Raw genomic sequence first — 25,245 nt, 5'->3', positions numbered from 1 at the left:
AGTTTTTGTTTTATCTTATAATTAAATAGAAAATATTAAGAGATGTGATTTTTTGAAATTAGATTGTTTTATTTAAAATGTATTCACTCATATTTATAGTGGGAGTAGTTTTCACTGACAAAGAGAATTACTATGAGTGGTATAGGAAGATAAAGCACACCTTGATTTTCAATGAGTTGTGAAAAGGAATTTGTGAAAGAGAATGCGACAATGCACTAGAAAATCCTACTTCAGATAAGAAGTTTGTCATCTGAGAAAGAAAGAATAGCAAAGCCTATGCCTTGATTGCAGCATCAGTAAACGAAGAGGTGATTCGACATGTTTCTCCATTTTCAAATTCCTTTGAAACCTTAAATAAGCTTAAGGAACTGTATGACTCACACTCTGAACTTGAAGTTGTTCAATTGATGATAAAGTTGTTCAATTTTGAGTTGAAAAATGATGACCCTCTTGCCTTAACATCAAAAGTAAGATCAATTATGCATAACATAAAATCCACTGGTGTTAAAATAGGTATTCCTCTCACAAATTACGTCAAAGCACTATACCCCACCTATTCACATTTTCTTGATTCATTGCAAGCAAGTGGAAAGCTTAAGGAGATTATTTTTGGCTCCCTTAAAAAGAAGTTTCCTGAGAGAGATAATGATTTTGGGAAAAAGACGTATCCTTAGTCTACTAAAGAAGTTGTATTCCTTGCACAGAAGGAGATGAAACACGCACAACATTATTCTAGAGGAAGAAGTGACCAAAGAGGAAGAGGAAGGAATAATTCTAGAGAAAAGGAGGGCAGACATTTCCAAGGAAAAGGGCTTATCTTCATTGCATACAATGCAATAGAGATGTACATGATGTTTCCACTTGTAAGTTGCCTTGGGACCGAATTGAGCAAGAAATAAATGAAGTAAAAGGTAAAACAATCGACAAAAGTAAAGGAAAAGCACATGAATCCTCTCATTATGTTGTGGCACATTGCAACATTGGAGTAACTTAAGACTTATTTAATGCTTCACTTGCTTTATGGAAATATACTTGGTTACTTGATTCAAGATCAACTTGCCACATGACTTTGAGGAGATATTTCTTTGAAGTATTCATTGATAATGTTGATGGAGCGGTATACTTTGCAAACAAATCAAAATTCAATCCATCAAGGCTTGGCACCATAAGGCTCAAACTGCCTGATCTTCCAGAATTTCTTCTACATGATGTTCTATACCTCCCAGAGTTGAGGAGAAACATGTTGTCTTTGGTCCACATCTTCCAACAAGGATACTCCATTCACAGATTTGATGGCAAGGTCGAGGTTAGAAAAGCATCAGATCACTCACTTGCCATGACTAGGATAGAGGAAGAATGTCTTCTAAAACTACAACGAACCTTTGTTCGTGCATAAAACTTTTCATATAGTTCTCACTATGATGAAGGTGCATTTCCATCAAGTATTTTATGCCATGATAGATTTGGACACTTGAACTATGACAACCTTTGTTTGTTAAACAAAAATGGTGTTATTGGTTTGCCTACAATCTCTAGGAAAATTAAGCAATGTGATGCTTTTATTCTAGGAAAGCACAACAAACAATATTTTCATGATTCTCATTCTAGAGCACATAGAAAAATTAAACTCATTCATTTTGATGTGTGGCCCAATGTTTGTTCCTTCTGCAAATAGTAATAAATATATGATGACATTTATTAATGACTACACCAAAATATTTTAGGTTTATTTATTGAACAACAAATCTGAAGCTTTTGAAACATTCAAGAACTTTCATGTATGGATTGAAAATGATACACAATCTCATATTGGCTCCATTCCAACTGATAATAGAAAATAATACACTTCAAATGAATTTGAAAACAATATTCGCAAGCATGGGATAAAACATCAAACAATTGTGCCTTATAATCCCCAATAGAACGGAGTAGTTGAAAGAATGAACAAGACAATCTTAAATATGGTATGCTCCATGATGTTTTTCACGAATGTTAAATGGATGTCTTGGGTTGATGCAGTTCTATGTGTTGTGTATAAAGCATAGTTGTCCATCTTATGTTGTAAATAACAAGACTCCCTGTGAAATGTGGTATGGACACATTCCTTCGGTGAGGCATCTTAGACTTTTTGGTTCCACCTGTATGTCGTGATACCTAAGGAACAGAGAAAAACTCAGTGCAAGGAGTCACAAATGTTTCTTCTTGGGGCACTCACATACATAAATAAGAAGTTTATAATATCTAGACATGTGATCTTTATTGAATCTTCCATAATGTTGTTGAGTGGGAGCTTGACCGCTTAGATGGATTTGGACATGCAAAGTATCTTCAAGAGTTTGATAATGAGATTCCACATCTTGAAGGGGGGATCCATATACTGTATCAATCTATGGAATATCTTACGAAGCACTCTCTCCCCCATATGAATCTTCAGCCATTGATGACACTTTGAGTGATGTGATTAACAAAATTGAGAGGCTAAATCTTGATTCAGCCCCACCTCGGTCAATTGTGTATCCTTGGCCATCTCAGAAATGTCCTCCAAAATAGATGACAAAGACACTTGAAAGCATTCGTTGTGACGAGGTTGGAAAGACAAGAACAAGAATCTCAACTCGACAAAATGGATGTGATGTAGACTGTAACACCCTCCTCCCACATTTACCCAAGAAATGGGCCAGTTGGGGTAAATATGAGATGAGAGGCCACTATGATATGATTCATCCTCCTAAGTCACCTTAAGGAATTGGAAACGATGCAAACAAACCATATAGACATCCAACATCATCAACAAAACCCTCAAAAGACAAGTCAACCACTCAAACAACATGTCCCTGGGTTCCATTGTTGTTTTTGGTCTCTTGGGCCATTGTCATTCTCATGCTATGGGCAAGGGAGTGACCAACAACCTAAATTCACTCTCACAAGACTACCTTCTAGTGGTTGTGGACCAGAAGTTTTGGTGTTGTGCTAGCAACTTGTTGAGGCCTCAAAAATTGTTGTGTCAACATGGGGGAAAACCACCCGGTCCAGACCTTAAGACAATTCCTTTTCCAATTGGGTAGTGGCTCTAACTGGGGATAATGACACTAGTTTCCGAGCGAAAGGTGATTGAATGAATGTGCAATGCCTATAGTAGAGTGAAATATATGGATTTTCATAAATGAATCAAATGGAAAACATATGCATTAATCTACTCTATATAACCCGAGATTGTGTAACATTCATCTAGATGCGATCTATAATGATTTTCCTTAGTAAATGAAAATATAGATTACCCAAACACCAATGGAAATGAAAATATTTCAAGATGATTTTTTTTTATTAAATAGTTCATCAAAATAATGTATATAATTCATATCGCATTTAGAATATCAAAAAAAAATTCTTAACATGTATTTAAAAAATATCAATGCGAGCATGATCAGAAATAAATACATGTAACATTTTTCTTTAAATAACATGTAATAAGAAATCTGAAAAGATAAATTCACTATTTATTTATGAACAAAAAATAGGCACAAAGTTAGAAATACCATATGCACATTTCTTAGCTCATAAAAGAAATAATAGTAGTTTAGTCCTTCTCACAAAGATGATTTCATGAGTACAGAAATGCAACTTCTCAAAATTCTTTATGAAAAATCCTAAAGCAATGTTCTAGTCATTCTATTGAGAAAAGTATGAAAGTACAATAGTGCGAGCTTTCATAAGTCTCTCTTCATAAAATTAAGGACCTTTATTTCATACAACGAGCAAACTTAAATAGCGGAAAAACAACTGAATCTATTGTGTAGAGCGTTGAGGGCATTTAAACGGATCCCTTCAATAACGCTTAAAGGAAAACAAATTTTTGGTGGAGAATTTTGAATGTGATTTGTTGTCTTCATATGTTTTGTTTGTTCCATCGGATTATCTAGATTTTTTTCCATCTGTTTGAACCAAACTACTACTTATCAACACAGTTTTCATCTTCTGTCATGAACTTAAACATGAAAACGGGAATCGATAAGATAAAAATAAGTGAGACTGATAAGAGAGTTTCATTTGAAACAAATCATGTTTTGCAGGAAATCAAGATAAAAACGTAGAGCATAATAAATCCCAAACATAACCATCATGGAGAGGGATGCAATGTCAAGTCTATGACAAGACAAGTCGGACTTTACGGTCTTCTCACAAATCGCAATTGCTTTTAGACTAGGGGAAAAACTTAGAATAATTGCAATGGGTTGGAGATCTGGAGGGGATGAATTATTATCATATTTCGAGGAGGAAGAATCCCTATCGAAAATCTTAATCATATCCATTAAGACTAAGTCACAATCGGAATGGAATGGGCAAAGGAGAAACATGACATATGACCCTTTAGTATTTACGATAGCCAAGGACAATAGGTAATTTATTAATTGACATATAATTTCTATCGGGTCCAAGGCTTGATCGCAGATCGCAATACTTGAGAATATCACAATCGGAGTTATGGAGTGGCAGACTATAAGTGGTGGCCAAAAGACTTGTGATATGCAAGATGATGTAAGGAATGACGTGATGGTGATGTCATATGATGTGGCAGATCCATGTGGAAAGATGACATGGCGAATGACATGGCAGTGGAAAGGGTCTGATCGTAAATCGCAATCACATTTGGTAAGAATATTTGGAGTAGGTGTCATGGCTAATAGAACTGCGATAGCCGTGGATGCAATATTTTTATGAATTACGGTTGATTTTCCTATCGAGTCTGAGCTTGATCACAAATTGCAATTCGAATGGTCTATTCATAATCGAAAATCGGTGAAGGTAATGGGGCATGGACTTATACGATAGTGGATTATGTGATTGTAATGGACGCATGGTCGTTTGGAAATGTAGTTAATAACCCATTCGAATCCAGTCTAATCACAATCGTAATAGTTAAGAGGTAGGAATTATGCTTTTGAAACTTTTTCAATAGTCACGAACACAGGTGGATTTATGGCCTATAGGGTATAATCCTTGAGGGTCCGGTTATATCGCATATCGCAATTGGGACAAGGAAGAGTGCTTGGCATTTGGATTTTTGCGATAGACTACGGATGTGGGATTCTATTGATTGGCATTTATAATCCCTTTAGGTCCAGGCTATATCGCATATCGCAATCAGTGGCACAGGCATCAAGTCTATGGAACTTGGAATTGTGCAGATGCGAGGTTTTATCAACTGGAGTCTATGGCTCTATCAGCTTTGGGTTATCGCAATTGCATAAGAGATAGATAACGAGACTTGGGCAATAGTTTTTGTGATTGTGCAGATGCAGTAGTTTAATGAAGTGAGGTTTACGATCCCATCGGATTTGATACCATATTGCAATCGCAAATGGAATTAGCGGAGGGGTATTTCCTTAGTGCATTTTTTATTTACAGTGCGGGGAGCGATAAAGAATGAAACTCCAATTATTTTAATTTTTTGTTTAAATAACCCATGTTTTAATACTTAGGGCTTTAAAAGCTTAAGTGTGATCTGGGTCTCAGGGGCTATTTAAAATTTATTTTTTTATAATCAAGGTTTAATACTTGGGTTTTAATTAAAAAGCATAAGTATTAAACTTTGATTATAAAATTTTCATAATAGTTTTTTGTGTTGATTTTCTAATTTTTAGTCTTTTGGTTTTTAAAAAAAAAATAAAATCAAAAGTTTTTTAAAACTAAAGGGTCTCTATTTTAATATAATAAATTTCATAGGAAATTTATAATATATTAAAATGGGGGTTACTGAACAGTACAACAATTGGTGATTCACTGGAAGAACCAGCTATCTCTGATAAATGAAAATTTCCAAAAATCCAGTAAAAATAATTTAAGAAGTTGAAATTACTTTTCAAAATATTTAGATAAATAAAATTACTCTGACTATACAACTCATTAAGTTTTGATTTCTTTTAAAAACCTTTCATGAATGAAAAACTCCTATTTACTTGTATAAGTCATTAATGAGTTGTAAAACTAAAGTAGGGGGGTTTTTATGACTTAGTTTCTAGTGTACTCATTCTTCACAGGAAGAGCCACTACTGCCGATAGGTGTTCATAGCCTCGACAGGGTTACCTTTCAACCAATAACAATCCAGTATCCCATCCATTTAATATTGCAATAATTAGAGGTAATTTTTATTTTCTTTTTTTATGCTAAAAAGCCATTGTCTTAGTTTGGTGGCCAGATAAGGACAATGCCATTCACCAGTAATAATCAAATTGAGAAATTTGGCTTGTGATGAGATCCATTGTCTTACAATTAAAAATCATAAAACATCACCCTAATTTGGTGTTCAGTATTGGTAATGTCAATTTAATTAGTTCCCTATGATAATGGTAAGCAGGCTCATGATGAGACCTCTTATATTTTTAGATTTATTATCTTTTAGAATTACACTCTAAAAATTCTCTTTTTAATGGATGGGGAGGATCATTGAATCCTTAATAGATTTGGATGACGAATCCGAGTTGAAATTTTTTTAGTCATAAGTGAGTCTTTACATTTTTAAGGATAACCTTTTTTCACTGAAACTAGAGTAAAAGGATATAATTTTTGAGGTTTTTTAAATATTTTACAACTTAATGGAAAAGTCTTTCAAAGTTCTATAATTTTTATCTAATTTTTAATTTTGGTAACCACTTCTTAAAAAATTCCTACCTTCAAATTGAAAAATTAAAATAACTTCAAGAGATGTTTGAAAAGTCGATAGAGTAATATTTAACATTTTTACTAACAAAAATTATAAAAGGGAATAGATTGCAGTAGAATGTAAAATGGGGGTGATCTTTTATAGTTTTTTTCTTTTTTTTAAGAAAAAAATTTCTTTAAGATGAGCACATTTTTAAGAAGATAATCTCTCTTTCTTGATAAATCTTGAAGTATAAATGTAGGTGTGTTTATCTGTTCAACAATCTAAAATGGACCAAGCCATAATTTATGGAATTTCGTATGTTTCCCTTTTTCTTCGTGTGCTTTGTCTCACTTGAGAACTAAATCTCCAACTTGGAGGGATCTTTGTGTGACTTAGCTTGCATCAAAATAAGTTTTCACCATCTTTTGATGTTTGGTGTGTGTGAGTTTGGCCTTTTCCCTTTCTTCTTCTAGTTCTAAGGATTTTTGAATTTCTTAATTGTAAAGAAGAAGAAGGTGTTTCTTCAATAAATTGAACTATGGTTAATGAAGGAAGAGCTAAATGTGATGGAATGATGGTTTCCTTACCATATACTAGGTTAAATGGAGGAGTTCTTATAAAGGCCTTCTGAGTTGTCCTATCATCCCATAGAGCAAATATTGAAGCTTTGTGTCAGTTTCTTTGATTTTGATCAACAGTTCTTTTGATTATTCTAAGGAGATTTTTATTAGTGGATTTTGCCAAACTGTTTCCCTAGGGATAGTAATTAGCAGAATATTTGAGTTTAAAACCTCTCCTAATTTCAAATTCAATCATACTGGTACCCGAAAAATAAGATGAATTATCAAATATAAGTGCAGAAGGTAAACCAAATCTTGTAATGATAAATTGATCAATAAATTCAATAACAGATTCAGAATTGACTACCTTTAGCGGAATTGCTTCCACCCACTTAGTGAATTAATATGTAGAATTCATAATATATCTATGTTAGAAGAATTAGGAATGATCTCACATATGATATCTAGTCCCCATCGTTCGAAAGGTTGTTCAATGTTGACTGGTTGCAGATGAAAAGATGGTTTTTGTTGTCTTAGATAAGCAGTTTGGCATGTTTTGCATTTCCTTACGTATGCGTGGGTATCCATGAAGAGAGTGGGTTAGTAGTATCCAACATGTAAGATTTTTGTGCAGTAATATCTCCTCCAAAGTGTCCACCTACTAGTCCATCATGAAATTCCTGCAAAACTATTTGTGCTTCAGACTTTTCAAGGCATCTTAACAATACAGAATCATAGTTTCTCCTAAATAGCATCTTATCAACAATCTCATAATGACTTTCTTTTAATCATAAAGATGTTTTTCTGTTATGATTGATTTTGGGAGGAGCATATCCATTTTTCAAATAAAAAATTAAATCGGCGTATTGGGACTCAACATCAATTACACTTACCTCAAAAATGTGTTCATTGTTACATATGTCCCCTTTAGCTGATATGTTTGATTCCCCTGTAATCATCTTCATAAACCTTTCCCCCTAATAATTTTCGCTGGTTTAATTTCAATATCGTACTCTTGCATATCTATTACCCAATTTGCTCTCTTTTCTCCTAATTCTTTTTGCATTAGTAATTTCCTCATTGGTAGGAATGGGACTATTACTTTCATGTGTGTTATTAAAAGAAAAGGTCTAAAATGATATACATATTTATATACAACAAATTCTTATTTTTCTACTTCTGAATAATTCAATTCAACACCCTTAAAATTGAACTAAAAAAAGAGATGGGTGTTTCAATTTTTTGATTATCAATTTGTGTCAAAACAACGACATGAGACGTTGAAGAAGCAAAGGTATATAAGATTAATTGATTGGAGAAATGTGGAGTATTTAAAGAAAGAGAATTGATAATTTCTTGTTTTATTAAATCGAATGCTTTCTTTTCATGGTGACCCAATTTAAAAATTGTGTCTTTCCTAATCATTTGTTGTAACGGTAAAATAATTTGTGAGAAATCAGGGACAAACCTTTTGACAAAATTGATCTGTCCAAAAAATGATTGCATGCTTTTTTTTTTATATGGTGGAGAAATTTCTGAAATTTCTTTTATTCTATCAGGGTCAATGTAAATTCCATTTTTTGACACAATGGACCTTCCCTTCACTAAGAGCGAAAAAATACTTTTTTGGATTTAATGAAATCCCATATTTTCTACAACGTTAAAAAATTTGTCTTAAGTCATGCAAGTGATTATTTATGTTCTTTGAATAAACAGTAATTTCATCAAGATAAACAGCAGCCGATTTGTTTAACATATCTTTGAAAGCTATATCCATGGCTCGTTGGAAAGTGGCCTATGCGTTTAATAACCCAATTGGCATTTTTTGGTAGGCATAAGTTCCCCATTTAGTTTTGAAAGTAGTCTTTAGCCTATCATCTGGGTGGACCATGATTTTATTATATCTTGAGAAACCATCAAGGAAAGAAATAAGTTTGGAACCAGTAACTGATCGTAAAATCTGTTCCATAGTGGGTAGTGGGAAATTATCCTTTTCACTGGCCTAATTGAGATTCCTAAAATCTATACAAATACATATGTCACTATTTTTTTTCCTAACGGGTACCAAGTTGGAAACCCATCTTGAATGTCTAACAGGAAAAATGGTTTTAGCCTTAAGGATTTTATTCAATTCCATTTTGATTTGATTTTCTAAGTTTGAGTGAATTTTCCTTAATTTTTGTTGGACAAGTTTATCATTTGATACCATTAGGATTGTGTGTTGAATGATGGAAGTGTCAAATGTTTTGAGATCTTCATAACTTCAAGAAAATACATCCTTATATTTTTTAAACAAATGAATGAAGGATAATATTTCTTCAAACGAGAGACCAAGTCCTAAATTGATGTTCGGAGGTTTAAGGTATGTCCCAAGGTTTGTTAATTCAAATATCAAAGTTGAACTCTGTAGTTTTGAATTAGTAACTCTTTTAAATCTGTCTTTTAAATCATAGAGATCCTCAAATTTTACTACAGATTTGTGTATGGGATTATCATCGATTTTTTGTTTTAATTGATTGTCGTGTTCATCCTCATCAATTATTTGGTCATCATATGATTTTTCAAAAGTTAAGAAGCTTAAAATGTCTTCATAATCATTAAATACCCGCCAATTGTTGATATTATCAAGAATGGATGGTCTAAAGATTAACTCTACATACAATCTATCGAGACTGTAATCTTCATATGGGATCAGTTTTGATGCAAAGTTAGCAAGAAGGTCAGCGCTGGAATTCTAAATCCTAGCAATAGAATAAATGTTAAACGCTAAAAAATGTAAAGTGAGAGGCCGAACTAAAGACTAATAATCCTTTGAGTGTGCAGACCTAATAATGCTTCAAGTGCGTAGACATACAACGCATCATGTTTCTTACTTTTTTAATTACAATTTCTGAATCTATAAAAATTTGAAGGTATTTAACATCAAGGCTAATTTCTTTGTACATATCTTGGACCAATGCCTCATATTCTTCAATATTATTTTTGGATTCGAATTCCAATCTGCAAGTCAGCATTGTCTTCACACCTTCAGGATTAATTAATATGCAACTTGCTCCTACACCATCACTTGATTTCGACCCATCAAAATACAATGTCTAAAATAAAGAATTAACTAATAGTTTTTCTAGAATATTTACACATCTCGAAAAGTTTGTCTGTAAAAATTTTTCAATTTGAGAAGTTAAAAAATTACTCATAAATGGTAATGTTTGTGCTTTAAAATTCTCAAAAAATGATTCAGTAGAGTAGTTTCCAATAATGTTGTTATTAAATGCTACTGCCTCATTTTCACCTTCGAAATCTATTACTGAATGTTTCATGTTTTTTTCTCAGTTGATTCTAATTTGATTCAGCTTCCCATTAAATGGGAGCCATAAGTGATACCAATCAGTGGAAAAATAATTGTGTGCTTTTTCTGACCAATCTCTACTAAGAATTAAACTATAGAAATTTGGGATATGAGCAACTAGTATATCAATTATTTGACAAACTTTAGGATTCGAAGGTAATCTAATATTAACTAAATTCATTTATCCTATGACTTTGAATTTTGTCCTATCAAGTTGCACAATTAAAATTGTAGTTTTCTGGGGTGACATGCTTAATTTCAGAAAAACTAAATGCGTCATGATATTTGAAGAAGCCCTTGAATCTATAAAGCAGTTATGTACATTTTTATTAAATATTTCAAAATTCAAAGGAAAAGGAGGGGTATGTGATCTAGACTTGTCACCTATCAGAATCACATCAGAGGAATCGAATAATGAATGACCAGGAGGTTACCCATCCCGTTAGAAGCTTTGGATACCCCAACAGTAGGAAGAGGAGAAGTAGGTATTGCATTCAATTCTTTTAGTAAAAAAAATTGTTGTTGTTTGAGTTTAGTGAGTTCATGAAGGGAAATGTTTGCTTTTTTTTTTCATATCCTCAACTATATTGTACTCAATAATATATGAAACTACTAAGGTTATTGGTGAAGATGGAGAATTGGATGAAGACATAATTACTTGGGGAGAAGTGGAAGCGGATTTTTAAACAGCAGCTTTATCTTTAGCAGTGGAAGTTGAAGGTTCATGTTTTTGAATTGGTTGTATAGGATCAACTGGACCTTTACTTCTTGTGTTAACTGTAATGCTTCATATTCATTTTCACTATAATAAATAGGAAGAATAAAATCCCACATTCATCTATATATTCATCTAGCTATATATTCATCTAGGGATTCATCAATAGAAAATGTTGCTTCCTCCTCATCTTCATCATCAGTTTCTACATTAGAGATGGTGTTTGGAGGTTGTGGATTAGGTGGTTGATTTCTTCTATATGTTCTAAAAGGTTTTTTGGAAAAATATTTAGCTACTTGTTTTTTTATCTCTACCATCTTGTTAGACAAAGTTTTAAGTACTTCTTGCAAGCCTTCAAGATCAAAGGGATCTTTAAGTGCTTTCTTTTTAGATTCATACTTAAATGTAACTCGTTTTAATATTTTGTCTTCGTGATGCTTTTTTCTTTTCTAGTGCATTTATCCCCTTCCCTACAGACACAACTTCTTTCATGTTTTCTACCAAGGTATTTTTATTATCTCTATCTACAAAAATTGCTACGTTAGAAGGAAAAGATGAAATATACCATTCAATTTTTACATCGACACCAGGTCTAGAAGTAGCTGGGATTTTATCTAATAATTTGTTAAATCTTGAATTCAAATCTTTTATCTTTTCCCTTGAATTCATTTTTAAATTGGAAAGGTCATTGATATGAGATGCGGTTCAATGATCATCACCAAATTTAGTCAAAAATTGTTCTTCAAAAATATCCCAACTAGTAATAGAATTGGATGTTAATGAAAAGTACCAAGACCTTGCTGATCCTGTAAGAGTGTACGGGAATAATCTAACAACATCTTCTTCAACAACCTCATTAAGATTGATGGCTAACATATAATTATGAAGGTTCTCTTCAGCAGGTAACCCATCATTAGGATTGAATTTGGGAAGCCATCTTTCAGGATGTTTTGGTAGAGGATGAAGTGGTGCTGGCATTTGAATAGCTCAAGGATTGAACCACAATCTAGCTACCATTGTAATAGTTGGGGAGGTGGATGTGATGAAAGAAGAGCTGGTAGCTATGATAGTACTACTTGAGTCCACACTATTCATTTGTGTAGAGGAAATAGAAATAGATGAAGTGATCAGTATAGAAAAAGGAAATGAAAAAGGAATAAATGGAGATGTTTGTGAATGAGAGAATGGGGTAATCTCACTAGTATATGTTTGGGAATTTGATGTAGTAGTTTTCATTTGGAGGGATTTAAGTGAAAATACAAATGGCAAGATACCAAGTTTTTCACTTTATGACCGAGTCAAAACACCAATTTCGTGAAAAATAGAGGTTATACTTCCTTCGGAAACCTCGGATGATTCAGCCTTTTTTGCTGAAATGGAGACGTCTTCCAATTTATTTTTCAAAGTTCTAATTTAAGGGGATTCTATTGTATAATCCACAGGGATTACCTCAGGAAGTATTCTAGGAGACTTGGGAGGTGATTGTACAACTCCTGATCTAAAAGTAGGAGATTCTGCAGGGGATCTTGAAATTGTAGGAGATTTGGAGGGGAAATGACTCTTGGAATGGCCTTTTGTTTTTTGATTGGAGTTAATTTCCATTCATAGTCTGTAGGCCCTCCTTCTAAGGTGAAAAGTGTTGAGGCCTCGAAAATAGTTGCGTCAACACAAGGGAAAAGCACCCAGTCTGGACGTTAAGACAACTCCTTTTCCGTTTAGGTAATGGCTTCGACTGGCGATAATGGGACTAGATTCCCATTGAAATATGATTGAATAAATGTGTAATGCCTATAGTATGGTGAAATATATGGATTTGCAACAATGAATCAAATGTAAAACATATGCATTAATCTACTATATCTAACCTGGGATTATTTAACATTCATCTAGATGCGGTCTATAATGATTTTCCTTAGTAAATGAAAATATAGATTGCTCAAACACCAATGGAAATGAAAATATTTCAATATGATTATTTTAATTAAATAGTTAATGAAAATAATGTGTATAACTCATATCGCATTTAGAATATCAAATCAAATTGCTTAACATGTATTTAAAAAATATCAATGGAAGCATGATCATAAATGAATACATGTAACATTTTTCTTTAAATAGCATATAATAAGCTAATTGAAAAGATAAATTCACTATTTATTTATGAATAAAACAGAGGCACAAACATAGAAATACCAGATGCATGTTGCTTAGCTCATAAAAGAAATAACAACAGTTTAGTCCTTCTCGCAAAAATGATTTCAGGAGTACAGAAATGAAACTTCTCAAAATTATTTATGAAATATCTTAAAACAATGTTCCAGTCGTTCTATTGAGAAAAGTATGAAAGTACAATAGTGCAAGATTTTGTAATCCTTTCTTCATAAAATTCAAGACCTTTATTTCATAAAGCTTAAATAATAGAAAAACAATTGAATCTATTGTGCAGAGTGTTGAGGGAATTTAAACAGATCCTTTCAATAATTCTTAAAGGAAAGCAATTTTTTGGTGGAAATTTTTGGATGTGATTTGTTGTCTTTATAGGATTTGTTTGTTCCATCGGATTATCTGGATGTTTTTTCATCTATTTGAAGTGAAATTTTGTTTATCAGAATAGTTGACCTCTTTTGTCATGAACATGAACATGAAAATAGGAATCGATAAGATAAAAATAAGTGAGAGTGATAAATGGGTTTCATTTAAAACAAGTCACATTTTGCAGGAATTCAGGATAAAAACATAGAACGTAATAAATCCTGAACACAACCATCATGGAGAGGAATGTGGAGTGAGATCTGTGACAAGACAAGTTGAACTTTATGGTCTTATCACAAATCGCAATCGCTTTTAGACTGAGGGTAGTACTCAGAATAATCACAATGGGTTGGAGATAGTGAGGGGGTGAATTAGAGTCATATTTAAAGCAAGCAGAGTCCCTATCAAAAATACAAATCATATCCATTAGTACTAAATCGCAATAGAAATGGAATGGGCAGAGGAAAGACATGACATATGACACTTTGGTATTTGTGATAGCCACAGATGCGGGGGAATGTATGAATTGACATATAATCTCTATCAGGTTCGGGGCTTGATCGCAGATCACAATACTCTGGAATATCGCAATCGGAGATATGGAGTGGCGGACTATAAGAGGTGGCAAAAAGACTTGTGATTTTACGATATGTGGGATGACGTAAGGGCTAACATGATGGTGATGTCACTATGAATTGGCAGATCCATGTGGAAAGATGGTGTGGCGGATGACTAGGTAATGGAAAGGGTATGATCGCAAATCGCAATCGCATTTGGCAAGAGTCTCTGGACTAGGTGGCATGGCTAATAGAATTGTGATGGCCGCAGACGCAAGATTTTTATGAATCACCGATGATTTTCCCATCGGGTCCAGGCCTAATTGTAGATCGCAATTCGACTGTTCTAATCACAATCGCAAATTGGCAAAGGTAATGGGGCATGGACTTATATGATAGTGTATTATGTGATTGCGATGGATGCGGGGTCCTTTAGAAATGTAGTTAATAACCCATTCAGGTCTTTTCTAATCACAATCGGAATAGGCAGGAGGAAGGACTTAAGCTTTTGAAACTTTTGCGATAGTCACTGACACTAGGGAAATTATGGACTACAATGTATATTCCCAGCGGTTCCAGCTATATCACATATCGTAATCGGGAAAGGAAAGAGTGCTTGGCTTTTGGATTTTTTGTGATAGCCTGCAAATGTGGGATTTTATGGATTGGCATGTATAATCCCGTCAGATCCAGGCTATATCGCATATCGCAATCAGTGGCACGGGCATCAAGTCTATGGAACTTTAGATTGCGTAGACATGGGTTTTATCAACTAGAGTGTATGACTCTGTTGGGTTTAGGCTATATCAATTGCATAAGAGATACATAAAAAGACTTGGGAAATGGTTCTTGCGATTGCGCTGATGCGGGATTTTAATGATTTCAAGTTTACGATCTTGTTGAGTCTAATATCATATCGTAATCGTAAATGGAATTAGTGGAGGGGCCTTTCCATAGTCACTTGTGTATTGTTTATTTATGATGTGGGGAGTGGTAAATAATGAAAATTTGATCATTTTGATTTTTGTTTAAATAATCCATGTTTTAATACTTAGGGCTTTAAAAGCTTAAGTGTGATCTAGGTCTCGGGGGCTATTTAAAATTTGGTTTTTAATAATCAAGCTTTGATACTTGGGTTTTAATTAAAAAGCCTAAGTATTAAACTTTGATTATAAGATTGTATTAACAATTTTTATGTTGATTTTCTATTTTTTATTTTTTGGTTTTTTAAAGAAATAAAATCAAAGGCTTTTTAAAACTAAAGGGTCCCTACTTTAATATAATATTTTTCATAGGAAATTTATAATATATTAAAATGGGGGTTGTTGAATAGTACAACACGACTCCAGGATTTGAACCACTTTTTTAGGCCCAAAACCCAGGAAACTGCCCAAAACTAATCCATCTCTTCAAATCAGTAAAGCAACATGGAAATTAAAGTACTAAAGAAAATACTTGTTCAATACCTTGACTAGATCCCTACTAGCCATGATAGGAATTTTATCAAACATATCATCGACATGTAATCTATAGGTCTAAACATCATAATTAAGGGTAGAGATTTCGTACTTATATGAGAATCTCTATGAACCATTTCTCCCTTATGCCATTTGTTGCATTATCATCTGTTAGGTCATAGACACATTATGCATTCACATACAAGTAAAAACATGCTGAAATCCATACATAAATGTTGTCATAAAATGTGCATATAACCAGCATAATTGGAACAGAAATATAATAAACATATCAGCCATCAAATCCATAAATACACCAGTCCCTTTACACATGAAAATCAAGGGAATGGATTTCTCATTAATGAATCCAATGAACCAACCAGAGATGGGACTACCACGTTCCACCCTACTGTAGAATGGCTGAGCCAAATCTCTCTTCATCCATTCACCCCTGTGCCATATTCCAAGCATTAATGTGGGATCTCATAAAACACATCAACCAAAACTCATCTAAGCCTTCCACCTCAACCTATAAAATAGTGATTTCACCTCACAATTGGACATCACCAAAACCATCATTAGATCGGTCTCTATCCCTGCCATCTAGGGCTCCAAATTGTTTGTCTAACCTAGCTACGGGACTAGTAACTCAACCCACAAATTTTATCGGGTTCGAGAGCATTTCTCCAACCAAGGCTACAGGACTAGTAACTCAACCCACCAAGGGCTCCAGAGAATTTGTCCAAACCAAGTTATTCCAAGGCTCTAGAGCATTTTCCCAACTAAGGCTACAGGACTAGTAAATCAACCCAAGATAAGGAAACATGAGAAGCAATCAAAAACACAACAAGGAAATAGGCCCTTGAGCCTCATTTTAACATAGTTCAAAGTTATGTAGCCACCACATATCTTCTCATAGATAAGCTACCATCACGCGAGCTATCTTATTTCCATTTTGTATGTAAGTGTAGTTCAATATTTTTCTATTAATGAAATGAAGTGTTTTATTATGCATATCTTTGTTTATGATTATATTTGTAATTTGTTGTGTTCTTGTTTAAGTTTGAATCAGTGGTATCAGAGAGGTCTGCTTTTTCTCTATTTTTCTTTGCATGTCCCCAACGAGGTCAAGGTATAAGGAGTTAGGGCTTGATCTGGTTGAACCATTGCAAGATCAGCCTCACAAAACCTAATGACCTCCCATCACAGAAAAAAATAAAGACGAGGGGGCAAGAGATCCTTTCAAAATATTTCTCGAGGAAGCCCTCGAGTGACAGAGGGACGTGACAATGGATAACTCTACCCACATCCTTTGACGGTTACCCACAGGCAATGCATCTTCATCCAGCAACCACTCTAGAGGTGCCACTCCTTTTAAGGTATAAGTTAACTTTGAAATTCCCATATTCAAAGGCCTGATAAATGCAGACACCATAGATAAATGGTTAAATTTGTTGGAATGATATTTTTCAATTCATGACATTTCCAATTGGGAAAATATTACTTTTTCACTTCTCAAAGTCACCCCACATGTTAAGAACTGGTGGGAAACCTACTATGAACAGAAGGACCAGAGTGAACCCTCATTGTTTTCAGACACACCCACTTGAAATTCTTTCCGAGATTCCATCAAGGAACAATATTACACTATTGGGAGCTATGAAGACAAATACATAAAGTGGACCATGCTATGGTAGGGAAGGGATCAAGATTTGCTAGAGTTCATAAATATTTTCCATACCCTTCGCACGAATATGGGTATCAAGGATATTGTGTGGAAATTGGTACTCAAGTACTGCGACTATATACACAAGTGGACGAGATGGAATTCCTGGACATTTCCTCGCTCAAAATGACGTATCAGTACGATGTCAAGATTAAGTAGAAGTTTAAACAGAAGAAATGGGACTTTGGATCTACGAATCCAAAGCAAGGAAAAGGCACCCCTGAATCATAGAAAAAAGGACCAAGCCAAGGTGGGGCTACCCAAGACAGCCCATCGAATTCACAAGCAAATAACAACACCACGAAGATGAAGAAAGACATGAGAAAATGGTGTGAGTTCCATACGAGCTCCACTCACAATACAAGTGAGTGTCGGGCCAAGTAGTCACCAGTGGCCGAGATGAAGGCTTCTAAATAAAATGCAAGTTCCAACTCTGAATCAAAACCTGATAAGGGAAATGACAAAGGGAAGCAAATCATTGATGCAGAGCCCAATGCCACTATGGCCACCACCAAAATCTAGAGGAGGGGGAACACATCTTCCACTCATAAATGTCGTTGAAGGGTTCTCCATTGTAGTTCATTTTCAACAGCGGGAGCCAAAAGAACCTCATTTTAGCAGAGGTTGTGAAGTGTCTGCGCCTAAAGACTACAACACAACCACAGTTGTACACCATCTAGTGGCTTCACCAAGGAGGAGATCTTTACATCATCTAGCAGTGTTGCCTTCCCTATAGCATTGATCCCTTCACATATGAGGTTTCGTGTGACGTTGCTCCTCTTTAATTTTGTGATGTATTGTTAGGAAAACCATACTTGTGGAAGTGACATGTTGTATATGATTATATACCTCGCTCTATGATTATTACTTTGGGTAATAATTTGTATAGAATACCATAGGTAGCCTCGACTATCAGCATCTCTTTGATCACTGCAAAGAAATGCAGTATCATTTCCCAAACTAGGATATTTGTTTTCCTTATGATTTTCCCCCAGGGTAAGAAGAAGGTTGTGGCCACGACTTTTAGGAAGGGCTCCTCTACACAGCAACAATAGATGGATAAGGTCATGGAGGAGTACAAGGATATTTTTCCTCACCGATAGGGGTACCTCTACATTGTCAGGTCAAGCACTCCATCAATCTGACCCTGGGCATGTCGCTGCCCAATGAACCGATCTATTGACGCTCCATTATGGAAAACAATGAGATCAAAATATTGATTCAGGAACTATCGCAGAAAGGGCACATCAGGCCAAGCTCATCACCTTATGGGAGCCTGATTATATTGGTACAGAAAATGGATGGGACCTGGAGGCTCTGTATTGACTATCAGAATTTGAACAAGATCACTTTCCAGAATAGGTACCCAATCTCGCAGATTGATGACCTTCTGGACTAGCTCAAGGGGGCCAAATATTTCAGTAAGATTTACTTGAAGTCATGTTATCACCAGATACCTATCAAACCCTCTAATGTATGGAACATTTCCTTCAAATCGAAGGAGGGCCTTTTCGAATGGTTGGTCATGTAATTTGGATTGACGAATTCCCCCGTAACCTTCATGAGATTGATGGATAACATCTTGAGACCCTTCACCAATGCATTCGTGGTGGTTTATTTAAATGACATCTTGATCTTCAGCCAAAGTTGGGAAGAGCATATCCACCATATTCGATAAGTCTTTCAAACCCTGCGACAACACAAGTTGTGTGCTAACTTGGAGAAATGCACCTTTGGCCTAACCCAGGATCAATATCTGGGGTACATCATTGATGAACAGGGTGTACATGTGGACCCCTCCAATATACAAGTAATTCAGGTTGGATAGCCCCAACCACTCTAACAAATCTCTGCAACTTTTTCGGTATTTCCAATTTCTACAGTAGGTTCGTGTTGAGGTTCTAACATATCACTTGGCCTTTAAGTCAAGTCCCCAAGGGAGGAGCTAAAGCGAATTTTTTTCAGTCGAAAATCGAACAAAAATCATTCTTTGAGTTGAAGAATCACCCATGTTCTGCACCAGTGCTCACATCACCAACAAGATTGATCTAGAATTCGGAATCATATACCAGACACTCCTAGACGGGACAGAAGTTCCAAATTTTCACCTTCATGATGCATTGTTATGCCACCTGGGACACATATGTGTTCATTCAAGTGAGCCTTAAAAGATGATTTGGGAGGCGCACTATAATCAGTAACTGGACATTTCGAAGTAAAGAAAATAGTGGTGGTATTGCAAAAAAAAATATTGGTTGAAACTTCGTCAGGTTGTTGGGAAGTACATTAAATCCTGCATCAGTGAGGTCATTGCCAAACCAACCATTAAGAAGAAAGGCATGTATACTCCTCTACCTACTCCTAGCCAGTCTTGGGAATCTGTCTCCATGGGTTACATGTTGGGCCTTCCTTCTACTAAGCAAAGAAATGATTCGCTTTTTTGGTCGTCGACAGATTCTCTAAGATGGCCATCATGATAGCCTATAAGAAGAGTATCACAACAGAGGCCACTGCTAAGCTCTTTTTTGAGCAAGTGTGGGTACACTTTGGGATCCCACACTCCATTTTCTCAAATCATGATAGTAGATTCTTGAGTGCATTTTGGTCAACTCTCTGGTCGATACTGGATACAAAACTTACTAAGTCTACGACTTTCCATCCCCAAACTGATGGCCAAACAGAGGTTTTCAACAAGATGATCGTACAGATTCTACACATGTACAACTTGAAACATCCATGAAAGTGGGATGAAATTATCCCCTATGTCCAACACCTACAACAGAGCTCTCCACAACTCAATAAGCCACAACTCCTTTCAGGTAGAGCAGGGATTTCAACCATTATGCCCCATTGATGTAGCCATACAATTTGCAGCCACTTGGGTAGATTCGGCTCACATTCAGTCTGAATCTGAAAGGGCTAATAGCTTCATTGATCGCATTCAACACATCCACTAGTAGGTCCATGTTATATTGGACAAAGATATTTCTAAGTACAAGTAGCGCCATGATGAGCATTGGGTGTCCCACAAGTTCCATGTAGGCAACAAATTTTGGCTACACTTATAGAAGGAGCACCTTGCTAGACCCCACCGCAAACTTCGTCCACTCTGATACAGTCCATACACCATCACCAAGGCCATCATTAATAATTCCTTCGAGCTCATCATCCCACCGATCCTTGGTCTGCACCTAGTGTTCAAGGTAGACCACCTCCAACCATACTTTCCATCATTGTTGGACACATTTGACATTGCATAACAGCTCACACTAACATAGCTCAACCCATACTGCATGGAACAGGCCACAACTGATCAGATCATGGACACATATATCAATAACACTCGCCAACAAAGGATACATCTATATCGAGTTATCAAAGCGGGCCAACTCCTTCACCAGGGCAAGTGGTTCACCAGGGACTAGGTTCAGTAGAAATTTCCTCACCTCATGGAGGCTCTGCACGCCATGGGGACCATTGCTTACAAATGGGGGAGGAATGATCCAAGTGGGTATTGGTGGCCACCTACCTATTCTGCCTAGAACCCCCAGTAAGTTTAATCTATTTTCTTGTTCATTTCAGTATTTAAAATTTTTAGCATTTTCTGGGTCCTGAACTTTCGAAGCAGTTTTGACCCCCTAAATGGCGTTTTTGTTGGGTCTGCCATAGGCTAATTGACATAGGTAGGGACCTACAACAAAACTTGTAGTACTCGAAGAGACCTTTCCAACAAGGTATCATACACGCCAAAGAAAGATAATATGACCATATTACGACCCTAGAAGTTGGCTGCCTAACAAACCCCAACAAGGCCCACAAACACTTGGTGTTACATCTCCTGGGGTTAGGGTTTGGTTTTTTAGGGTTTTCTCATGTTTTTCAATAATAAACAAGCCCTTAAGCCTCATTGTAACATAGTTCAGAGCCATGTAGTTATCACATCTCTTCTCAAATATAAGCTACCTTCGCCCGAGCTATCTTACTTCCATTCTATCTGTAATCATAGTTCAATATTTTTCTATTAATGAAATGAAGTGTTTTTCTACTGCATCTATGTTTATGATTATATATGTAAATTGTTTCATTCTTGTTTAAGTTCATATCATCTCCAAGAAAACTTTGTGTCTAAGAGTATGAGAGAGAGCTGCAACACTGAACTGACAAAAGGTTACCAGCTGATCCTCAAAAGCCTTTTTATGAATGAGGCCTTTGTTTTCTTCATTTTCCATTATTTTCCTTCATTTTCCTCCTCACATGCAACCTGTGACTTTTCACCTCCTTTTTCTCGTAATTTCCATTATTTCCATAAATAAATGTGCCAAAATTCCTTTTAATGCCTTAGCCATAAAAAACCAAGTGAACACCCACTAGGATGTGTCCCAGTCATTCGTGGTTACTATTTTTAACATTTATTACATGGAATTTTCACCAGGGATGTCACAGAACCCTCCACCTTAGGGGACACCGTCCTCGGTGTTCAATCACACATATACCTCAGCGACCTGTTAAAATAAGACATACTACTTATGGAGCTTTATAAAACAGCTCGATGCATTATTTACAATGAAATATCTTCTCAAGACAGAACGTCATGACAACATACTGCATGGTGGAGCTTTATAATATAGCTCATTACGGTATTTACAATGATCATCTTGTTGAGTGCCAACTCATATGACATCACAACATCATGGTAACATTACCACATGATAGCATAAAGACATAACACCCATACCACATAATGGAGCTTTATAACATATCTCGTTACATTATTTACATCCATACACGGGTGTACATATAGCAACATCATCAAAATTATATATACCAAAACATATGCCAAATCATATACTAAAGCATATATCCAAATGTATACTAACATCATATCTAGGAATATATCAAAACATGAAAAAGTATATACTAAACCAACATGAGAAAATACTAAACCACCATAAAGCATATACCAAGCCATCATAAGAAAATACTAAACCATCATAAGCAAGCACCAATCCACCATATCAAAGTTGTTTTGCCTCAACCAGAAAACAAGGAATGATACATAGCCCGCATCTAACCCTCCATATCCCATGTAGCTTCATCAGGCCCAAAGTTCTTCCATTACACTTTTACTTTCTCTATTGCTTAGTTCTGGAGCATGAGCACCTTTTTTTGTAATATACACTGAGGCTCTAACTAGAATTCTCCATCTGGTTCCACTTGCAATACAGACCGGTGAATTACATGATCAACATCTTTAACATACTTCTTAAGCAATGAGACATGTAAAACATCGTGTACTTTCACTATCGAGGGTAGTGCAATTCAATAGGCTACTAGCCCAATCCTCTCAATAATATTGAAGGATCCACAAAATTGTGGTGCTAACTTGGCACATGAGCCAATCCACAAGGAGATCTTCCTCCATTTGATGTGCAAGTACACCTTTTCCCCAACCTCGAACTCCTTGAACAACATGTTCTTGTCTGCATAACTCTTCTTCCTATCATGTGCTACCTTGAGATTCTTCTGAATTACTTACATCTCATGTTCCACATCTACCAACATATCTTGTCCAATCAATACTCTACTAACTGGATCACTCCAACTAATGGTAGTGTTACAACTCTGCCCATACAATTCCTCAAAGGGACTTATCTTCGGTGACTCCTAATAACCATTGTTATATTCAAACTCAACCAAAGGGATATACTCTTCCCACTTGTGTTGCTAGTGCATCACATACATCCACAACATGTCCTCTAAAATCTTGTTGACCCTCTCTGTCTATCCATCCATCTACGGATGATAAGCTATGTTTAAGGCCAACATTATGCCCAAACCTGCAAATAACTCCTTCCAAAATGTGGAACTAAACTTCACATCCCTCTCTGACATAATATTATTTGGAACACCATGTATTCTAACCATATCTCAGATGAATACTTGTCCCACATCACTAGCTGAGAATGTAGACTTCACTGGAATAAAGTGTACAACCTTTGTTAACTTGTTCAAAATGACCATGATCATTTCAGGTTGCTTAACTATCTTCGAAAACCCAGTGATGAAATCCATAGAAATGACCTCCCATTTCCACTCGATAATATCGATCATTTGTAGCAGTCCACTTGGATGTTTGCACTCTACCTTTACTCATTGGAAATCAAAACATGTTTACACAAAATCTGCTACATCCCTTTTTAGATTTGGCCAATAGTAATATCTCTTCACTATTGTGAGTGTCTTCTAATAACCTGGGTGACATGAATATGGTTTTGTGTGAAACTCTTCCAAGATCACCTTCTTGAGATCATTCGCATCTGGCACATATATCCTATCTCGGAACCTAACCAATCCTTTTGTTGCAAGACAATTGTCCAAGTATTGTGCACTTGCGCCTATACCTGTGCCATCACATGTACCTGTACCATTACCTATACCTTTACCTATGTCATCACCTATACCTATACCTATTCTATCACCTACACGAGTATTTTGCTGCAACATGTGCACAATCTCCATATATCTCACATCTTGTTGTCATGCTCGCAAGATCTTGTCCTATAAATCTGTCCCATAAGAGCTCCTAGTTGCTAAGTGGTTCACCTATACCTACCTGCGAAGAGCATTTGCCACTATGTTCTCCTTTCCTCTGATGTACTTGATCTTGAAATCAAACTCGTAGATCATGGCCAACCATCTAGCCTATTTGGCATTCATATTTGGCTTTTCAAACAAATAGCTCAACCCAATATGATTACTCATAAGCACAAACCACATGCTAAGAAGATAGTGCCTCGACACCTTCAATGCATGTATAATCACTCCTAACTTGAGGCCATGCGTGGGATAGTTCTAACTGTGCTCATTTAGTTTATGGGACTCATAACATACCACCTATCCATCTTGCATAAGGACTCCACAAAGCCCTCCCTTGCAAGAATCTGTACATACTACAAACTCTTTGTCTAGATCTGCAATCTGTAGCACTGGTGCATGCGTCAACAACTGCTTGAGCTGCTCAAAGCTAGCCTCACACTCTTCATTCCATTTGAACTTCTTACCTTTCCTCTACAATGATGTAATGGGATAAGGAATCTACGAGAATTTCTTGATGAAACTCCTATAATAACCTGTCAGACCCATCAAATGTCTAATCTCATCCACACTCTTTGGAGATACACACTCCATGATGGCCCTTATCTTCTCTAGATCTACTACAATTCCCTCCTTGGAGATAACATGTCCTAAGTAGTGTAGCTTTGTCTGAAAGAAACTACATTTGTTGAGCTTAGCATACAACTAATTCTCTCTCAATAACCTCAATAATGTTGCAAAGTGCTTGGCATGCTCTTCCTCATTTTTAGAGTATACCAGTATATCATCAATGAACACAATAACAAAATTATCCAAATATGGACACAACACACTATTCATCAAACTCATGAATGTAGCTGGAGAATTAGTTAAGCCAAATGGAACTACAACAAACAAATAATGCCTATACCTAGTCCTAAACACAGTCTTGTATATATCCTCCTCTTTGATGTGTACCTGATGTTATCCGGATCTCAAGTCAATCTTCAAGAACACTTCTACTCCCTTCAACTGATGGACCAAGTCATCAAATCCTCGGAGAAGGATATATGTTCTTGATATTCACTTTGTTCAATTGCCTCTAATCAAATTTGCATAATCTGAGGGTATC

The sequence above is a fragment of the Pinus tabuliformis genome, chromosome 1_2 (assembly GCF_031772625.1).
Source record: "Pinus tabuliformis cultivar Carrire ecotype Pingquan chromosome 1_2, CPIR1, whole genome shotgun sequence".
In the NCBI taxonomy this organism is placed as follows: domain Eukaryota; kingdom Viridiplantae; phylum Streptophyta; class Pinopsida; order Pinales; family Pinaceae; genus Pinus; species Pinus tabuliformis.
Note: the sequence above shows the minus strand (reverse complement) of the source record.